At 40.6% G+C, this 20,030-nt stretch overlaps 1 protein-coding gene across 1 annotated transcript in view; it reads right to left on the bottom strand.

Moving 5' to 3' along the window:
• Positions 1 to 20,030, bottom strand: part of LUZP1 (leucine zipper protein 1) — a 77,529-nt gene that overhangs the window by 6,069 nt on the left and 51,430 nt on the right. Inside the window, exon 2 of the mRNA XM_065891923.1 lies at positions 18,943 to 19,048. The gene's annotated coding sequence lies outside the window, so the exon portion shown is untranslated. The remainder of the gene's footprint in view (positions 1 to 18,942; positions 19,049 to 20,030) is intronic.

Genomic DNA, 20,030 nt, shown 5'->3' on the forward strand with positions numbered 1-20,030 from the left:
TGCTCCTTCTCCCCAAAGTGGAACTGAAACACTAAACAGTAATAACATGTAAATCATAAAGAGAGAAATCAGAATTCAAGTGTTCTTAGAATGTTATATTCTTTGCGAAGAGGATAGTGTTATTATAACTAACGTTAGACCTTGTTAAGAATAGATATTAATCATATATCTGATAAGGCATTAATAAGCAGAATATATAAAGAACTTCTACAACTTAACAGCGAAAAAGAACCTGATTTAAAAATGGGAAAAGGAAAAAAAAAAAAAAAATGGGAAAAGGACTTGAATAGACATTTCTCCAAAGATGATATCCAAGGACTACTATCAAAAAACAAAAAGTGTACAGATGTGGATAACTGGAACCCTTGTACACTGTTGGTGGGAAAATGCTATAGCTACTATGGAAAAAACAAAAAGTGTACAGATGTGGATAACTGGAACCCTTGTACACTGTTGGTGGGAAAATGCTATAGCTACTATGGAAAAACATAATTAGTTTTTAATTCAAAAAATTAAAAACTAATTATCATATGACCCAGCAATTCCACTTCTGGATATATATCCAAAAAATGAAAGAATGATCTCAGAGGGATGTTTGCACACCTGTTTTTTTTTTTTTTCTTTTGGCCACACTGTGCAGCTTGCGGGATCTTACTTCCCCAACCAGGGATCAAACCCAGGCCCCTTGCAGTGGAAGCGCAGAGTCCTAACCACTGGACCGCCAGGGAAGTCCCCATACCTATGTTCATAGCAGCATTTTCACAAGAGCCAAAAGGTGGAAGCAACCTAAATGTCCATCAGTGGATGAATGGATACACAAAATGTGGTTTATACATACAATGAAATGTTATTCAATCTTAAAAAGGAAGGAAATTCTGACGCTTCAACATGGATGCACCTTGAGGACGTTGTACTAAGTGAAATAATCCAGTCACAAAAGACAAATACTATATGATTTCACTTATATGAGGTACCTGGAGTAGTCAAATTCATAAAAACAAAGTAGAATGGTGATGGCCAGAGGCTGAGGGAAAGAGGAAATATGGACTTGTTGTTCAGTGGGTATAGAACCATTTTTATCTTTCAGTTCTGCAAGATAAAAAATGTTCCAGAGATTGGTTGGACAACAGTGTGTATATATACTTAACACTACTAAAAAAGTGTACATTTAAAAATGGTTAAGATGATACATTTTATGTTATGCATTTTTTGCCAAAATAAAAAATAATTTTTAAAAACATTAAGGCACAAAAGAAGTAAAATACATAGAGATGGTAGGGCATACTTTCAGTTTCTGGTCCAGCATGTAAGGAGCTTCTAAAGTCATCACCTCTTCCTAACATGTAAAAAGCTGAACAAACAAAATCAGCAACTCTTCTTAGATCCATCAGAGAACTGAGGTTACAGAGAAAATTGCTTCCCCCAAAGTTAAACAGACAAGTGGATACAGAGAACACAATTTACCAGAGCAGAAATGCAGGAGTAGAAACCTTCACAGGAACTAATACCAGGGTAGGAAAACCTAAACTGCAACTGACAAACTTCTCGAGGCTCAGGGTGGACAACTTTGGGAGTCAAAAACAACAGAGGCTGTCTCAGTCTTAGGTGGGGGATGCACCACATTTTGTGAGCTTTACCTCCAGGAGCTGTACCAGGTTCCCACAGTGAAGATGGGGAAAAATCCCCTCATGCTTCCAGCTGGAGGAGTGTAAATTAACCATTTTGAAACCAGGGTCTAACCTATTAGAGTCTTATCCGAGCCTAACTAACCTGGGGGAAGGAAAATACCCAACTCCAGCTACCTCTAACTTTCTACATGGTGGAAGGAATATGCCCAACTCCAGCCATCCTGTACCACCTAGGGGATGGGGTAGGGAGAGGGGTGGCACGTAGGACCTGACATTGAGAAGTACTTGTGATATTCATAGCCCAGGGGCCCAGGCTTACTAAAACACTGAGACCTGATCATGGGACAACAGGATACTTCCCCTTCCCCAACACTATACCACAACATCACTAAAGGCCTACTTGCCTAAGTTATTTTTACCCAGGACATCATGTCCAGCTTTCAACAAAAAATTACAAGGCATACTAAAAGACAAAAACACAGTTTAAAGAAACAGAGCAAGCATCAGAACCGGACTCAGATATGGAAGAGCTGTTAGAATTCAGACAGAAATTCAAAATGACTATGATTAATATGCTAAAGACTCTAATGGAAAAATTAGACAACATGCAAGGTCATATGGGTAATGTAAGAAAAGAAACAGAAATTACAGAAAAGAATCAAAAAGAAACGTTAGAGATCAAAAACACCAAGAGAAATGAAAAATGCCTTTGTCTCATTAGTAAACTAGACACAGCTGGTAAAGAATCTCTGAGCTTGAGGATATGTCAGTAGAAACTTCTAAACCTGAAAAGCAAAGAGAAAGAATGACTGCAAAAAAATGGAACAGAATATCCAAGAAGTGTGGGATAACTACAAGAAGTGTGGGATAACTACAAGAAGTGTGGGATAACTACAAGAAGTGTAACACATGTGTAACAGGAATACCAGAAGAAGAAAGGAAGAGAAGAAAAATTTGAAGCAAATAATGACAGAATTTCCCCAAATTAATGTCAGCACCAAACCACAGATTCAGGAAGCTCAGAACACCAAGCAGGATAAATGCTAAAAACAAAAACAAAAACACCAAGGCATATCATATTCACACTACAGAAAATCAAAGATAAAGGAAAAATCCTAAAAGAACCCAGAGGAATAAACACATTACCTACAGAGGAACAAAGATAAGAATTAACATCTGACTTCTCAGAAATCATGCAAGTGACAAGACAGTAGAGTGAAATATTTTAAATGTTGAGAGAAAAACACCACCAATGTAGACTGCTGTACCCTACAAAATTATCCTTCAAAAGTGAAGGAGAGGGACTTCCCTGGTGGTCCAGTGGTAAAGAATCCACCTTCCAACGCAGGAGATGCGGGTTTGATCCCTGGTTGGGAACTAAGATCCCACATGCCACAGGGCAACTAAGCCCACGCGCCACAACTACTGAGCCCGTGTGCCTCAACTAGAGGGCCTGCGTGCTGCAAACTACAGAGCCCATGCACTCTGGAGCTCACATGCCACAACTGCAAAGCCCATGTGCTCTGGAGCCTGTGTACCACAACTAGAAAGAGAAAACCCCATGCACCACAACTAGAGAGAACCCATGCACCACAACAAAAGATCCCACATGCCGCAACGAAGATCCCGCATGCTGCAACTAAGACCCAACACAGCCAAAAATAAAAAATAAATTTAAAAAAAGTCAATTCCAAAAGTGAAGGAGAAGTAAAGACTTTCTAGGACAAATAAAAATTGAGGGGATCTGTTGCCAGTTGACCCACCCTACAAAAAATGTTAAAAGAAGTTCTTCAGTAAGAAGGAAAATGATATAGGTCAAAAACTCAGAACACATAAAAAAAAGGACGAGCATTAGAGAAGGAATAAGTCCAAGTAAAATAAAATTTTTAATTGTTCCTATTCTTATCTAACAGATAATTTTTCAAAATAATAATAGCAATAATGCCACAACTACTGAAGCCCACACGCCTACAGCCCATGCTCCGCAATAAGAGAAGCCACCGCAGTGAGAAGCCTGCGCACCACGGTGAAGAGTAGCCCCCACTCACACGACTAGAGAAAGCCCAGGTGCAGCAACGAAGACCCAATGCAGCCAAAAATAAATAAATAAAAATTTTTTTAAAACCCACTTTAAATTTTAATAAAGCCATATATAGATTAAAAGTAAAGGGATCAAGAAAGATATACCATCTAACACTAATCAAAAGAAAGCTGGAGTAGCTACATTAATTTCAGATAGCAGATTTTAGAACAAGGAATGTTATCAAGGGGAAAGGGGGCTATAACATAATGATAAAGGGGTCAATTCTCCAAGAAGACAACAGTCCTTAATGTGTATGTGCATCAAAATATGTGAGGCAAAAACTGATTGAACTGCAAGGAGAAATAGATAAATCAATTACTATAGTTGGAGAATTCAACACCTCTCTATGATAAATGGACAGATCCAGCAGGCAGAAAATCAGTAAGGACATAGCTGAACTCAGCAACACCATCAATCAACTGGATATAATGGACATCTATAGACTATTTCATCCAACAACAAAATAAATATTCTTCTCAAGTTCACATGGAACATTCACCAAGACAGACTACATTCTGGGTCATAAAACACACCCAAACAAGTTTAAAAGAAATTATACAATGTCTACTCCCAGACCACAATGGAATGGAACTAGAAATCAGTACCAGAAAGATAGCTGGAATTCCAAAATATGTGGAGATTAAACATGGGTCAAAGAAGAAATCTCAAGAGAAATGTTTTAAGTATTTTGAACCAAATGAGAATGAAATACAACTTTATCAAAAGTCGTGGGGTGTAGCAAATGCAATGCTTAGAGGCAAATTTATAGCACTGAATGAATATATTAGTAAAGAATGAAGATCTACAATCAATAAACTCCTATCTTAGGGAACTAGAAAAAAGAAGAGCAAATTAAAACCAGAGTAAACTGAAGAAAAGAAATAATAAAAATTAGAGTAGAAATCAATAAAACTGAAAACAAAATCAATAGAGAAAAAAAATCAATGAAACCAAAAGCTGGTTCTTTGAAAATATCAATAAAATCAATCAGCCTCTTGCCAGGCTAACTAAGAAAAAAAAAAAAGAGAGAAAACACAAATTACTAATAACCCAATGCAGGGGGCCCAGGTTTGATCCCTGGTCAGGGAACTAGATCCCACGTGCATGCCGCAACTAAGAGTTCGCATGCCACAACTAAGGAGCCCACCTGCCACAACTAAGGAGCCCACCTGCCACAGCTAAGACCTGGCACAACCAAATAAATAAATATTTTTTTAAAAAAAGAAAGAGGGACATCACTACAGATCCCATGGACCCTAAAAGGATAATAAAGGAATATTATGCATAACTCGATGCACACAAACTTGATAGCTTAGATGAAATCAATTCTTGAAAGACACAATCTACCAAAACTCACACAAGAAGAAAAATACAATCTTAATAGACCTGTATCTATTAAATAAATTGAATCAATATTTAATAACCTTGCAAAACAGAAAGCGCCAGGCCCATCATTTCACTGATGAAATTATACCAAGAAATTATACCAAGTATCTACAACCTCTTCCAAAAAGAGAAGCAAAGGGAATACTTCCTAACTTGTCCTTTGATGCCAGCATTACATTAACAACAAAAGCAAAGACATTACAAGAAAAGAAAACTACAGCCCAATATCTCTCATGAACACAGATACAAAAATCCTTAATGAAATATTAGTAAATGAAATCCAACACTGTATAAAAATAATTATACACCACAACTAAGCATGATTTGTCCCAGGTATGCAGGGCTGGTTCAGTATTCAAAAATCAATAAATGAAATCCACCACACTGACAGGTTAAAGAAGAAAAATCACATGATCATATTAATAGATGCAAAAAAGCACTTGACAAAATTCAATAACCATTCATAATAAAAACTCTCAGCAAAGTAGGAACAGAGGGGAACTTCCTCACATCTACAAAAAACCCTACAGATAACATCATACCTAATTGTGGGAAGTCCAAAGCTTTCTCGCTAAGATCAAGAACAAGGCAAGGATGTCCCCTCCTATCACAGCTTCTCAAAATTTACTGAAGTCCTAGCTAACACAGTAAGACAGGAAAAGAGAAGAAAAGGTATACTGATTGGGAAAGAAGAAATAAAACTGTCTTTGTTCACAGATGATATGACTGTCTTATGTAGAAAATCTAAATGAATCAACAAAAAAACTGGAACTAATAAGCAATTATAACTATAGCAAGGTTGCAGGATATAAGGTTAACATACAAAAGTCAATCAAGTTCCTGTATATACCAGCAATGAACGCGTGGAATTCAAAATTGAAAACACAATACCCTTTGTATTAGCACCTCCTAAAATGAAATACACAGGTATAAATCTCACAATATGTACAAGATCTATATGAAGAAAACCACAAAACTCTGATGAAGAACTAAATAAATAAAAAGATATTCCATGTTTGTGGATTCTAACATTCAATATTATCCAAATTCAGTTCTTCCCAATTTGACCTCTAGATTCAATGCAATCTCAATCAAAATCCCAGCAAGTTATTTTGTGGATATAGCCAAATGGATTCTAAAATTTGCATGGAGAGGCAAAAGACCCAGTACAGCCAATGCTATATTGAAGGAGAACAACAGAGTTGGAGAACTGATGCTACCCAACTTCAAGACTCACTATAAAAGCTGCAATATTCAAGACTGTGTGATACTGGTGAGAGAAAAGACAAATAGATTAATGGAACAGAACAGAGAGCCCAGAAATAGACCCACAGAAATATGGTCACCTGATCTTTGACAAAGAAGCAAGGGCAATACAACAGAAAGACAGTCTTTTCAACAAATGGTGCTAGAACAAATTGGACATTCACGTGCAAAACTATCAATATCGACACAGACCTTACATCCTTCACAAACACTAACTTGAAATGGGTCACAGCCCTAAATGTAATACATAAAACTATAAAACACCTAGAAGATATCCTAAGGAGAATACCTAGTGACCCTGGGTTTGGCTGTGACTTCTTAGATACAACACCAAAGGTACAATTCATGAAAGGAGTAATCGATAAAATGAACTTCATTAAAATTAAAAACTGCTCTGCAAAAGACAATGTCAAGAGAATGAGAAGACAAGCCACAGACTGAAGGAAAAAAAACTTGCAAAGGACACGTCTGATAACAATAAGAAAATCTGATTTTAAAATGGGCTGAATACCTTAACAGACACTTCACTAAAGAAGACCTACAGGTGGCAAATAAGCTTATGAAAAGATGCTCCAACATCACCTGTCATCAGGGAAATGCAAATTTAAAGTTACCACTACACCAAATGCTAGTAAGGATGTGAACCACAGGAACTCTCCTTGCTAGTGAAGATGCAAAATGGTACAGCCACTTTTAGAAGACAGTTTGGTGGTTTCTTAAAAAACTAAACATACTCAGCCATATGACGTAGCAATAGCAGCACAGGTAAAATGCAAAATATTATATACAGAATGGATAAACAACAAAGTCCGACTGTATAGCACAGGGAACTATATTCAATATCCTGTAATAAACCATATATATATATAACTGAATCACTTTGCTGTACATCAGAAACTAACACAACATTGTAAATCAGCTATACTTCAGTAAGACAAATTTTTAAAAATAATATTACAAAAACAACAAAAAAGCACAGATAGTTCATCTATAAGAGGCAGGAAGGCAGAGTATATGGGTACAAGTGTTAGTGGGTAGGTAGGAAGGAAGGTGTGGTGGTAGTAGTCTAATAAAGTTCTCTTCTGTTTTTGCTTTTTCACTGAAGTAGAAAGCAAGATCATCATCTTAAAATGATGACAAGGGCAGGGGGTACAGTAGTACAGGTTTCAGAAATGGTCATCTAGGTGAATGGAAAATAGAATGATTGCCAGGCAACATTAAGGGCCCACCTGAAATTCATGGTTATGATTTAAAGTGAAACCAATCAGCAAGGTTGTATTTTTATATTCAGTCTTGTTCTGCTGACCAGGTGAAGGCACAGAGAGAAAGAATTGGACTGAAAACAGGGTTGGAAGTTTGCAAATGTAACAAAGCAAGAAAAGAGTGAGGAAATTATAGGTGTGCACAAGGGAGCTTCAGTAAAGAGAAACACGAACATCAAGAACATGTGAAGAACAGTGAAAATGTAACAGGACCAATAAATTGAAGGTACCAATGAGGACTAAAGGATTGTTGGAGTCAGGGTACTAGGAGGAATGAGCTTGAAAAGATAGGAGACGGTAATCAGAGAGGGATCTCAGGGAATTGAAATTATCAAGGAGTTGCAGTAATTGATAATGTCAAGAACTGAGGTATGAATAGGCAGAGCACAGAGGATTTTCAGGGCAGTAAAACTACTCTGTATGATACTATAATGGTGGATACATGTCATTATACATTTGTCCAAACTCACAGGATGTACAACACCAAGAGTGAACCCGAATGCAAACTATGGACTTTGGGTGAACATGATGTGTATGGAGGTTCATCAGCTGTAACAAACGTACATGGGAGATAATGGGGGGGAAACTGAGGAGGGAAGTGGACAGGGGGTATATGGGATATTGCTGTACCTTCCCCTCAATTCTGCTGTGAATCGAAAACTGCTCCAAAAAAGTAGTCTTAACTTTTTGAAAGTTAAAAAACTAAAGTACGATTCTGGGAATGCCAGCTACAGAGAGGGGTGAGATCACTGGAAGAGAGAAATACTGAGAGGCAAAGGTGTTGCAAGGATTCCTGAATTGTACATTGAAAGCCCACAAATTAACAGGACTAGTGCTGCAAATTGTGACATTAAACAAGAAACTATAGTCATCGAGAAATGAGAGGCGGTGACCCTGGGGTTCAATATGACAGCAACAATAAGGGCACTGGGTGATGCAGTCTGGTATTAGATTTAAACCTAGGAGAAAGGATGGAGGGAACAAGGTCTGAGCCATAAGAGAAAAACAGCCTCCATTTGAGAGAAAAATGGACTCAACAATGATCCCATGAGAAAGCTCAGGGCAAAAGAGAAACAACCTTAAGCAGGATTTGAGGAGATGCTAAATGCCACTTCTCTCCAACCCCAAGATCTCCTCCATCAATTGCACTTAAAGCCTAGAGCCACCAGGTGGAGCCCATGCTCAGCTTTTAAAAAACACCAAGGCCTCCGCAGCGTTGGAAATCACAGGGCCTGCCTCCCTCCCAGCCTCTCCATCGCCCAGCTCCCTGACTATTCTTCCCTCTCCACCACTCGGCTTCCCTGGGTATTGTCTTTCTCTGTCTTCTCACCTGTGCCTCCTTTGGTCTCCCCTTCTCCTTTTTCCAGCTTACAGGCTTCTTTATTCCCAAAAATGGAGAGGAAAAAAAAACCCTACATCTATATATTTTTTATAAGAAAGAAATCATTTCCCTTATTCCCATCTCCTTTTCCTACATGCAAAAAAAACCTTGTTTTTGGCCTTTTACCTAGTGGTACAGTAAAACAAAAAACAATTCTTAACTACCAATTTTTTTTTTTTTTTTTTTTTTTTTTTTGCGGTACGCGGGCCTCTCACTGTTGTGGCCTTTCCCGTTGCGGAGCACCGGCTCTGGACACGCAGGCTCAGTGGCTATGGCTCACGGGCCCAGCCGCTCCGCGGCATGTGGGATCTTCCCGGACCGGGGCATGAACCCGTGTCCCCTGCATCGGCAGGCGGACTCTCAACCACTGCGCCACCAGGGAAGCCCCTTAACTACCAATTTTATACACAGGGTGGAGGGGATGGGGGACTGAACTAAAAGTAGGAGCCATAAACCACTTTTAAATGAGTAGATACAAAAGATCTGTACTGGCACAGCAGTTATTGGAGGACAAATGATATATGATGCTTCTATAATACAAAGAGCTTTAAAACAGCTTATCGGGCTTCCCCGGTGGCGCAGTGGTTGAGAGTCCGCCTGCCGATGCAGGGGACTCGGGTTCGTGCCCCGGTCCGGGAAGATCCCACATGCCGCAGAGCGGCTGGGCCCGTGAGCCATGGCCGCTGAGCCTGCGCGTCCGGAGCCTGTGCTCTGCGGCGGGAGAGGCCACAACGGTGAGAGGCCCGCGTACCAAAAAAAAAAAAAAAAAAAAAAAAAAAACAGCTTATCCTCGTAAGTATGCTAGACAGTCATTAAATTGTATACTTTAAAGAGAGGAACTTTATGATACATAAATTATATCTTAAGTTGTTTTAAAAAAAAAAAACAAAAAACAGCTTACCCCAAACAGACATTCTCCTCAACAAGTCTTATTTATACTACATAAACAAATCTCTTTCTCAGAGAGGAAAATGTTAAACTTAAGTACAGCCCCATCTATAAATGATATTTCTGAATTAGCAGAGTCCAGGAATTACACTGCTTTTTTATTCATTTGGCTTTTAGTGCCAATTTTATATGTTCTGTTCAAGACTCTGATATGAATCAACCAGGGTAGCACAAGGAATGAAAAAGTGAAACTCACTGAATATACAGCAAATACTTACTGAAATATATAGAGAAGAGAGTTATCACTGGCCACTGCTCAAAATCCTTTAAAGGGCCTTTATTGCTCAGGACAAAGCCTACACTCCCCACACGGCACGTGAAGTCCTAACGATCCGCCCTGCCTACCCCTTCAGCCTCGTCTTCAAACTCCGCGTAGCTCTTCACTCTCGACGTTCTTCCACAAACCTTGCGCTCTCTCCCACCTCCAGGCCTTCACTAGCTTGATAATACTTCCTTTTCAGTTTTTCAAATCCCACCTTAGGCAGTACCTCCTCCTGGAAGCTCCTGGAGCACCTCCTTCCTGAAACCCCAGGCTAGATCAGGGTGCCTCTTTCTTGCGCTTTAGTCTGCTGTATTGGTCCCATCACAGCACTTATCACAATGTATTCAAGTTTTATTTATTCATTTTATCTCTCCAACTTGTTTCTTTTTCACCACTGTATTCTCAGCACCCAGCAGGAAGCCTAGCACATAAATTAATGTTTAAAATTCGATGAATGAATAGGGCTAAATGAGCCCCCTAACTATTAAATGGCTGGTCAGCCCTTTGGCACTAACCATTAACAGAAAATAATAAAAATGATGTCGAGGAGCTACTTACTCATGGATTACAAATGGAGAAAACAACTAACAATAACAGATACAGCCAGCACAGATATCAGGTCCCGTGGTAATGCTCTGAAAGGTCTCGTCCCAAGCCTCAAGCCACTTGCACAGTGCTTCTCCCGTTGGACAATGACCCATCTGGCTTTCAGGTCTATGCCATGGAAATATGACATAAATACCAGAAAACCACACCACTCATAGAGGTTCTAATTATTGGAGGAAGTGTTGAAGCAGAAAATATTTCTGGATCTTCTTCCACTCCTTAGAATGGGATTTCATAGCCAAAACACAGCTAAAAGATCATTTAGTCCACTGACTTTCAAACCAGACTGAACAAACCCCTTCCAGAGTCACCTGCGAAAAGAGAGCAGGGGTGAAGGTCTGAGCAGGCCGAGTCCGGTTCCCTCTCTCACTCAGTCAACCAAAGCAACTGATTTCAGCTTCTTAACATATTGGTCTTCCCCCACATGACTCACGAAAGTGTTCTACCGCTTTTATTTAAAATAAAACTGCCTGTTTGGCCCGATCCCTTTATTTTAAAAATGAAGGAACTGAGACTCAATATTTCTCCAGCAACTTAGCAAAGCCAAGGACTTTAGTCTCCTGACTCTACCCAGGACTCTTCCCATTGTGTAAAAGCACTTCCCTACAAATTCTTGAGCATTTTTACAAAGTGAGGCATTCTGATTATATATAGACCAATAAAAACAGAAAGGTATAAAGGGAACAAATAAAGGACAACCCCAAATTGAGCATGACTATACTACAGACAATATAGTAAGTACTTACTATACATGCTTTCTCTAGGAATCCCAAACTATCTACTTGAACAAATTACTTCTCTGAGGTTTTCTCATCCATACAAAGACAATATGTAATCCCCCGGCATGTAAAGCACTCAGCAGAATGCCTTGCACATAAGTCACAACAAACAGTAGCTATTACTATTATTCTACTCAGCCTTCACAATAACCTTATGGGATCGGTACCCTCAAACTTGCCCAAGGTCACACAGCTAGTAACGACAGCCAGATGGTGAACCCAAGACTAGTTCCAAATACCATATTCCTTTAAGAATGCTATCCTGTTTGGCCAAGTCATTGATCTTCTTCATGTCTCAGACCCTTCCTCTGAAAAAATAAAAGAATATCAACCCCACCTACCTCACAGCAAAAGTTAAAGTCAGCAAAAGCTCTTTGAAAAGCCCTGTGCATACCTAAGGTAAGTTTCACTAGGCAGAATCCTCCTCAAAAGAGAGACTCACTAAAATCAGCCCTTCTACCCAGGGTAATAAATAAGGAAATGGATCAAAAATGAGGTTAGAGTTTCACTTATCTCTGACCTTTTGGCCCTAAGCACAGCCAGAGAAAGAAATGCTTTGCTACCTCCAGGACCATCCACAAAGGGAAGAGACAGATGCCTCTCTTTCCAGTCTTCCTGCACTCCCCATCAAGTATGTTTATCCAGGTAAAATGCATTCATTTAGTAGACATCTATGGAACATCTGTAATGCACCCAGCATTTTGCCAAGTGCTAGAGAGAGATCATTAAGACCCAACCCTTGCCTTCAAGAATCAGAAAGCTAGAACCAATTATAAAATAAGAATAAAGAGGGGCTTCCCTGGTGGCGCAGTGGTTGAGAGTCCACCTGCCGATGCAGGGGACACGGGTTTGTGCCCCGGTCCGGGAAGATCCCACATGCCGCGGAGCGGCTGGGCCCGTGAGCCATGGCCGCTGAGCCTATGTGTCCGGAGCCTGTGCTCCGCAACGGGAGGGGCCACAACAGTGAGAGGCCCGCGTACCGCAAAAAAAAAAGAATAAAGAGGGCTCCCTGGCTTCCCTGGTGGCGCAGTGGTTAAGAATCTGCCTGCCAATGCAGGGGACATGAGTTCGAGTCCTGGTCCGGGAGGATCCCACATGCCGCGGAGGAAATAGGCCCGTGCGCCACAACTACTGAGCCTGCGCTGTACAGCCCACAAGCCACAACTACTGAGCCCACATGCCACAACTACTGAAGCCCGTGCTCCTAGAGCCCATGCTCCACAACGAGAAGCCACCACAATGAGAAGCCCATGCACCGCAACGAAGAGTAACCCCCGCTCACTGCAACTAGAGAAAGCCCACGCGCAGCAACGAAGACCCAATGCAGCCAAAAATAAATAAATAAAAACAAATACATTTATTTTAAAAATAAATATGTGCACCTGAAAAAAAAACATTAACTATATTAGGTGATATTGCTAAAATCACTTATCATTTCTAGTAACTGTTGCAGATTCCTTTAGATTTTCTACATATATGGTATGTCTTCTGCAAATAATGACTATTTAGCCTTTTCCTTTCCAAACTGTGAGACATTTATTTTCCCCAAATACAATGTTGAAGTAAAATGATGAGAGTGGACATACTGCTTTGCTACTGACCTTGGGTGGGGGAAGGATTCAGTATTTCAATGTTACTTATAATGTTTACTAGAGGTTTTCTGGTAAATGTCATTCATCAGCTTGAGGACGTACCTCTTCATTTCTAATTAGCTGATTTTTTTTTTCTTTTTAATCAGGTAGGGTGTGGAATTTTACACAATGGTTTTCTTTTGCATCAACTTAAATGATCATGTTGATTTTCTCCTTTATTCAATTAATATTGTGAATTAAAGTGATTCTTTGAAATGTTAAACCAACCTTGCATTCACAGGATAAACCAAACTTGATTATGTGTTATTATGTTTTTATATGTTGCTGGATTTATTTCCTAATATTTTTATTATATGTTTTATAACAGCTTCATTGAGGTATAAGTGAGAAATAAAAATAATATATATATAGAAAAAAAGAGGCCTCCCTGACCATCTCACAAAACATAGCACCCACTCTTCTGCTCCCTGTCCTCTTACCCTGCTTCTTTTCACTTAGTACATTTCACCACCTGATGTACGTGCACTAGAAGCTCAGAAGAAGTGATTAATTGTACCCAAGAGTGGGGTGTGGGAAGGAAATTGTTTATATTAAGCCTCAGAAATCATGGGAAAGTGAAGAAAGGGACGAGTAGTCCATTCTTTAATGCCAACTTCCTCCCCCCGCCCAACACACATACCAGTGTCTAACTCAGTTCCAACTCATACTAGAAAGATACATCACTGTCTCTCATTCAGACCTCCTTTCTGCCAAAGGTCTTGAACCCAGTTCCAAGTGGCCCTATCCAGCATTTTGGAGGCTGGTTCTTTTTCCTGTCCTAGTGGGCCAGGAAGGTCTGAAATAGTACAGAATCAAACTTGCCCTGCCCTTTCCCCCAACACAGCTGCCATGATTCACTTCCTGTTCCCAACAGTCACTTAAAGTAGGGGATCAGCAAACTTTTTCTGTAAAGTTTGATAGTATCCATATAAGTATACAACTTAGTTTGATAGCAAATATTTTAGGCTTTGTAAGGCCTAAGGTCTCTGTCCCAACTACTCAACTCTGCCACTGTAGTGTGAAGCAGCCACACACAATACATAAGCAAATGACACGGCTGTGTTTCAACTAAACTTTATTTACAAAAATAGGCAGTGGAGGGCTTCCCTGGTGGTGCAGTGGTTGAGAGTCCGCCTGCCGATGCAGGGGACACAGGTTCGTGCCCTGGTCCGGGAAGATCCCACATGCCGCGGGGCGGCTGGGCCCGTGAGCCATGGCCGCTGAGCCTGCGCGTCCGGAGCCTGTGCTCCGCAATGGGAGAGGCCACAACAGTGAGAGGCCCGCGTACCGCAAAAAGAAAGGCAGTGGGCCTGTGGACCACAGTTTGCCAGTCCCTCATCTAAAGGAAAACGGGAAAACTATTTTAAAGCAGCTTCCTCCTGACAATTTCTAGTTACCTGTCTTAAAACCTTCAGCTGTCCACATCTCACCAGCACTTCTTGAGTGTTTCTATTTAATTTCTGGACTTAAAAAGATTTTTCCCAGAATCACAAATTCATGTATTTTAGATATGCAAACCTCAGGGCTGGGAGCCCAACTAGTATGTAGAGATTCTCCAGGTTGGAAAGGATTTAGAGATCATCTGATCCAACTTCCCACTCAATGAAGAAATTATCTAGCAAGTAGTCATTCAGCTCCTATTCAATGACAGGAAGGGTACTCATTTCCTCCCAAGGCAGCTCATTTCATCTTCAGACAGCTCTAAGGTAAGATATTCTACTTGTTTCTTCTTAGCACATTTTACCCCCTAATTGCTTGAGAATTTATTTACCGTGTGACTCTTTTTACTAGATTGTAAGATCTATGAGATCAGAAATGTTTTTTTGTATTTGCAGCTGTTTTTTTACTGCTGTCTCTCCAGCACTTTGAACAGTGGTACATAAAGGGTATAAAGTAATTGTTTACAGGGAGGAAGGAAGGGAGGGCAGGCAAACAAAACAATGCTGCATTTGGGGAACTTTAAGTAACTCAGCAGTACTGACACGACAGGCACAAGGGGAGGAGCAGAGCAGGTAACTGATATGGTTGAGTGCAACAGAGAAGCCCTTGAAATCTCACAGCAACTGCAGAGGCTGAGGTGGTAATATTTGAGGACCAAGTTTAGAATTCCCCCTTTCTCCCTTTTCCTCTTCCTTCCAAGCCTCCCCTGCACCATTCTGACGGTGATCATCTGTCATTACAGTTTTCTGAAGCCTTTTCAAACAGGCCCTCCCCCAACAAAAAGTGCACAGCCCTAAAACCTCTAGATAGAGTATCCCCCCTTACCCACGGGGGATATGTTTCAAGACCCCTGGTGGATGCCTGAAACCACACACAGTACAGAACCCTATATGTATTATGTTTTCTCCTATACAGTTAACCCTTGAACAATGTTAGGGTTAGGGGCAACGACCTTCCGAGCACTCAAAATCCATGTATAACTTACACTTGGCCCTTCATAGAGGCAGTTCCTCCATACATGCAGTTCCTCTGTATCCTGAGCTCTGCATCCGTAGATCCAACCAACTGCAGATCGTGCTGTACTGTAGTACTTACTATAGGAAAACATCCACATATAAATGGACCCACACAGTTCAAACCCACGTTGTTCAAGGGTCAACTGGACAAGAGGACGGAGCAAGATTTCATCACGCTACTCAGAAGAGCATGCAATTCAAAACTTATCAATTGTTTATATCTGAAATTTTTCGTTTAATATTTTTGGTTGATTGGTCCATCTTAAGCTTACATTATTTACCTTTTTTTTTTCATTTCAACTTGAAAGTTAGTTTCAATCAATAGTTTCAATTGTCTAAGTATTTTCTACACCTTCCAGTTTATAAGCATTCACTCACTATTAATCTAACAGGCATGTCTCTTCTGTATCTTCATCCAAATTGATTTTCAAGTTGTTAAGCAAAATATAACCAAGAACAGCCCTCCAGAATGCCACTAAAAACAACCCCTCTAGAGAAACATCAATCCATTAATCAGTACTTGTATATCCTTTGCATGCGAGCCAGCCCCAAATTTTCTTTGTCTTGGGATCACATGAGAAAATGTTAAATACCTAATTTTAGCACTTAAGACATATTACCTTTGTAGCATATTCCTGATTCCCCAGCCTAGGAACCTTTTCAAAAATGAATTGCCCTAATATACATCAAAGTGCTATATAGATAGTAATTACCCCTGGATGGTATGATTTTTTTCCTTTGTTTTCTAATATTTCAATAACAAACTTGTACTGATTTTACAATTTAAGTAAAATCACAGCAAAACTTAAAGAAAAAAAAATTATCAGTTAGCTTGAGTTACTCTTAGTGATTTCTACGGTCATCCCTGTGTTCTTATCCTTTGCTCAATCAGGTTTAGAATTTTACCAGAGATCACTGTCAAGTTTCCAATGATACCCTCAAGCCCATGTGACCTAGAGGTTAACTCCAAATAAATCAAACATCTCTACAGAGAGAATTAGAATTTGACTCTGCCTTCAAAAAAAATATGTCCAGAAACCATTCCTTTCTGGCTACACAGCACTGCCACCCTAGTCTGAGCCACCATCATCCCTGCCCTAACGAAGGCAAAAGCTTCCTACCTGGTCTCCCTGCTTCCGCCGATGCCCACTTTACCCCACCTTCCACAGTCTGTTCCCCAAGAGCAAACAGAGTATAAGCCTTTTAAAACGTAAGTCAAATCATGTCTCTCCTCTGCTGTCCCCTCCCCAGTGGGTCCCATCTCGCTCAGAATAAAATGCACTCCAGGGACTTCCCTGGTGGTCCAGTGGTTAAGAATCCGTCTTGCAATGCAGGGGACGCTGGTTCGATCCCTGGTCAGGGAATTAAGATCCCACATGTCGCAGGGCAACTAAGCCCACACACCACAACTACAGAGCCCATGAGCTCTGGAGCCAGCGTGCCACAACTAGAGAGAAGCCCATGCGCCACAAGTGGAGAGAAGCCCACACACTGCGACGAAGAGCCTGCGCACCACAACAAAAGATCCTGTGTGCTGGAACTGAGACCCAATGCAGCAAACAAACAAATATTTTTTTAAATAAATAAAATCCACTCCAAAGGTCTTACCCCCGGCTCTCAGGCCCTAGGTGATCTGAGTCCCATTACTTCTCTGCTCTCATCCCCTACTGCTCTTTCCCGACTAACTCCACTCCAGCACACTGGCGGCCCTGTCGGGACTTGGACAGAACAAGTCACACTCATACCTCAGGGCTTTTACATTTGCTGTTCCCTCTGCCTGGGATGCTTTTCTCCCAGGTATTTCCCTGGGTGTGTTCCTCACTTCTTTCAGATCTTGGCTTAAAATATCACCTCATCAGAGGCCTTCCCTGATGACCTTACATAAAGTAACAATCTCTCAGCTCCCCATCACTCCCTATTACCACCTTACCCTGCTGTTGGTTCTTCTGAGCAACTATCACCTATGGGTGTTGTTTATTTACCTACTTATTTATTTATACCTAGCTATTCATTTTTTAAAATATTTCTACCCATTAGAATATAATCCTTGAGAACAAGGATTTTTTTCCTGTTTTGTTTAAGGCTGGACACTTAGCTCCAAGAACTGTGCTAGCCACGTGGTAAGTGGTACCATCAGAACATAAGTCCCAGTATATAGCAAAACACTCTATGTATAAGAGGTATGTGTAATAAATTTTGTTGATGAAAATGATTACTGCCCCCTCCCAAATTCACCAAGTGTATTGAAAAAAACATTGGTGCTCCAATAAAGAGAGACTTAAGTACCCTCAGAAAGATCAATGAACAAATGAATACTGGCTGCCACCCCACCCAACCAAAAATGAATTTCATTATCTACCCAGTTCCCTGGGGTAGGAAAAACGCTCCAGGGAAAGGAACAGAACGAGAATCCTGAACCAACGAACAGGGCAAGAATTTGCCTCAAAGTTTCCCACTCCCTCAAGAAGAGCCTGTCCCAAACTATGCCTGTTTCCAGGAGGGGTTCCCATGAGAGTGAGAGGTCTTGCTAAGATTCCTTTCCTATGTCCAGTCACTCCTACGCCTAGAACCTATTTCCCAGACTCATTCTCTGGTTGCCCCATTGCTCTTCCTTCCCAGAGAACCTTGTTCTAACTATTAAACAGCTACCGCTGGTGACCAAGACCACTAGGTCCTCTGGCCACTCACTGCTCTAGTTTCTTCTATTTCATTAGTACTCTCCACTGCCTCAGTCAACAACACCAATAAGATACTGGCATACACAATCCGGAAAGGGCTAGGAAAAGGAACTAGCTGTCAGTCACTGCCTCAACCAAAAAGTAACTTTCACAAAAGAGAAGCATTATAGTGCAATGAAAATAACCCAGGTTTAAAATCTAGTCCTACCAGCTACTACTTGTATGAACTTGGAGAAGTCATTTAACCTCTCTAAGCTCACTTCCTTGTGGTGAAAATAACAGCACTGACCTCACAGTGCTGGTGTAAATATTAAGGGAGATAATGTCTGTCGAACAGGACTATGCCTAGCATATAGTAAGTGTTCAGTAAATGGTAGCTAGGCCTATTTCGGAAGGTTGGCTGGGTGGATTGAATGAGAAAACATGTGAGGTACTTAACACAGTATTTGGTTCAGAATAGGTCATCAACAAATACTGACTTTCCTCCCTCTCATGTAATGGTGGTAAAATTGTAGAGACTTCAGAAACCACCCAATCCTGTCAGTGTGGCTCTACAACACTGTACAACATACTTACCATTTAGGTAATTTAGGCTTTCTGTCAATGCTTCTGGCTGCTCCCCTGATGCTTGTTGTCTTGGCAACAGTCACTCACTATCTTTTAATGGCAGTTGCCTCTTGACCTGGAGAGAATATAAACAGAAGGGAAAAGATAGGTAAAACGTGAATTGCACCAAGACTGGGCTGACCCAAAGGCCTCTCCCAAAGACCTTCACATACACTGCAGTGTCAGAAAGAGATAAGGGAGAATCTGCGTGCAGATCCTGACTCTGAAGGAAGCTGGCTATCTCTCTCCTCAGGGGAGAGAGGGAGTTTGGCTCTAGGAGACTTCCCCTTTCCTACTGGATGATATGCTCCCAGGATAGACTACATTGTTGTTCCTGAAATTAACAGACCTATACATTCCCCAACAGTCTAAAAATTCATATGACAGCTTACATTCAGGAAGGATCTCAGAAATCAACTAGTTAAATGCCCTCATTTTAAGGAAGGAAACTAAAGCTTGGAAAGGCTGAGTCACACAATTGCTTAGGGCTAAAGCTGGGATTCTACTAAAAATAAGATGTTCTGGAATATGTGTAAGGAAAAACATAATAAAACCAAACATCTGTGAAGTATCCACCACACCCTGGGCAATATGTTTTATGTTTTACACCAGACAATAACACAATAATGTTACCCCCTTATAGATGAAGTATCTAAATTTCAACAAGTCAAGTGACTTTTCCAAGGTCTCACAGCTTGGGAGTAAGTGACAGTCAGGGTTTAAACCCAAGTCTGTCCAACTACAAAAAGCCAAGTCATCATGCTGATTCTCACTGGGGTGCCTTCTAGACTTGGTCCTCAAAACAGTCCTGAACTACTCAATATCATTTAGAACAAAAACAGAGCCTGTCTGCAAACTTTACCCCTGGTTTTATAATAAACCTTCTCTAGGAGGGCTGAAAAGCCTCCTAACCCATTGAATCTTACCCCTAACATTGGAGAAGAGTAAATGAAGGTGGAAGATCTGGGTCAAACTTCTGTCCATCCCAGTCCTGAGGAAGAACAGAAAAATGGCTTCTAAGCTAGTGGCAAAACTAAAGCTTTTGTACATCATCTTAC

This window comes from Phocoena phocoena, chromosome 1 (assembly GCF_963924675.1).
Source record: "Phocoena phocoena chromosome 1, mPhoPho1.1, whole genome shotgun sequence".
Classification (NCBI taxonomy): domain Eukaryota; kingdom Metazoa; phylum Chordata; class Mammalia; order Artiodactyla; family Phocoenidae; genus Phocoena; species Phocoena phocoena.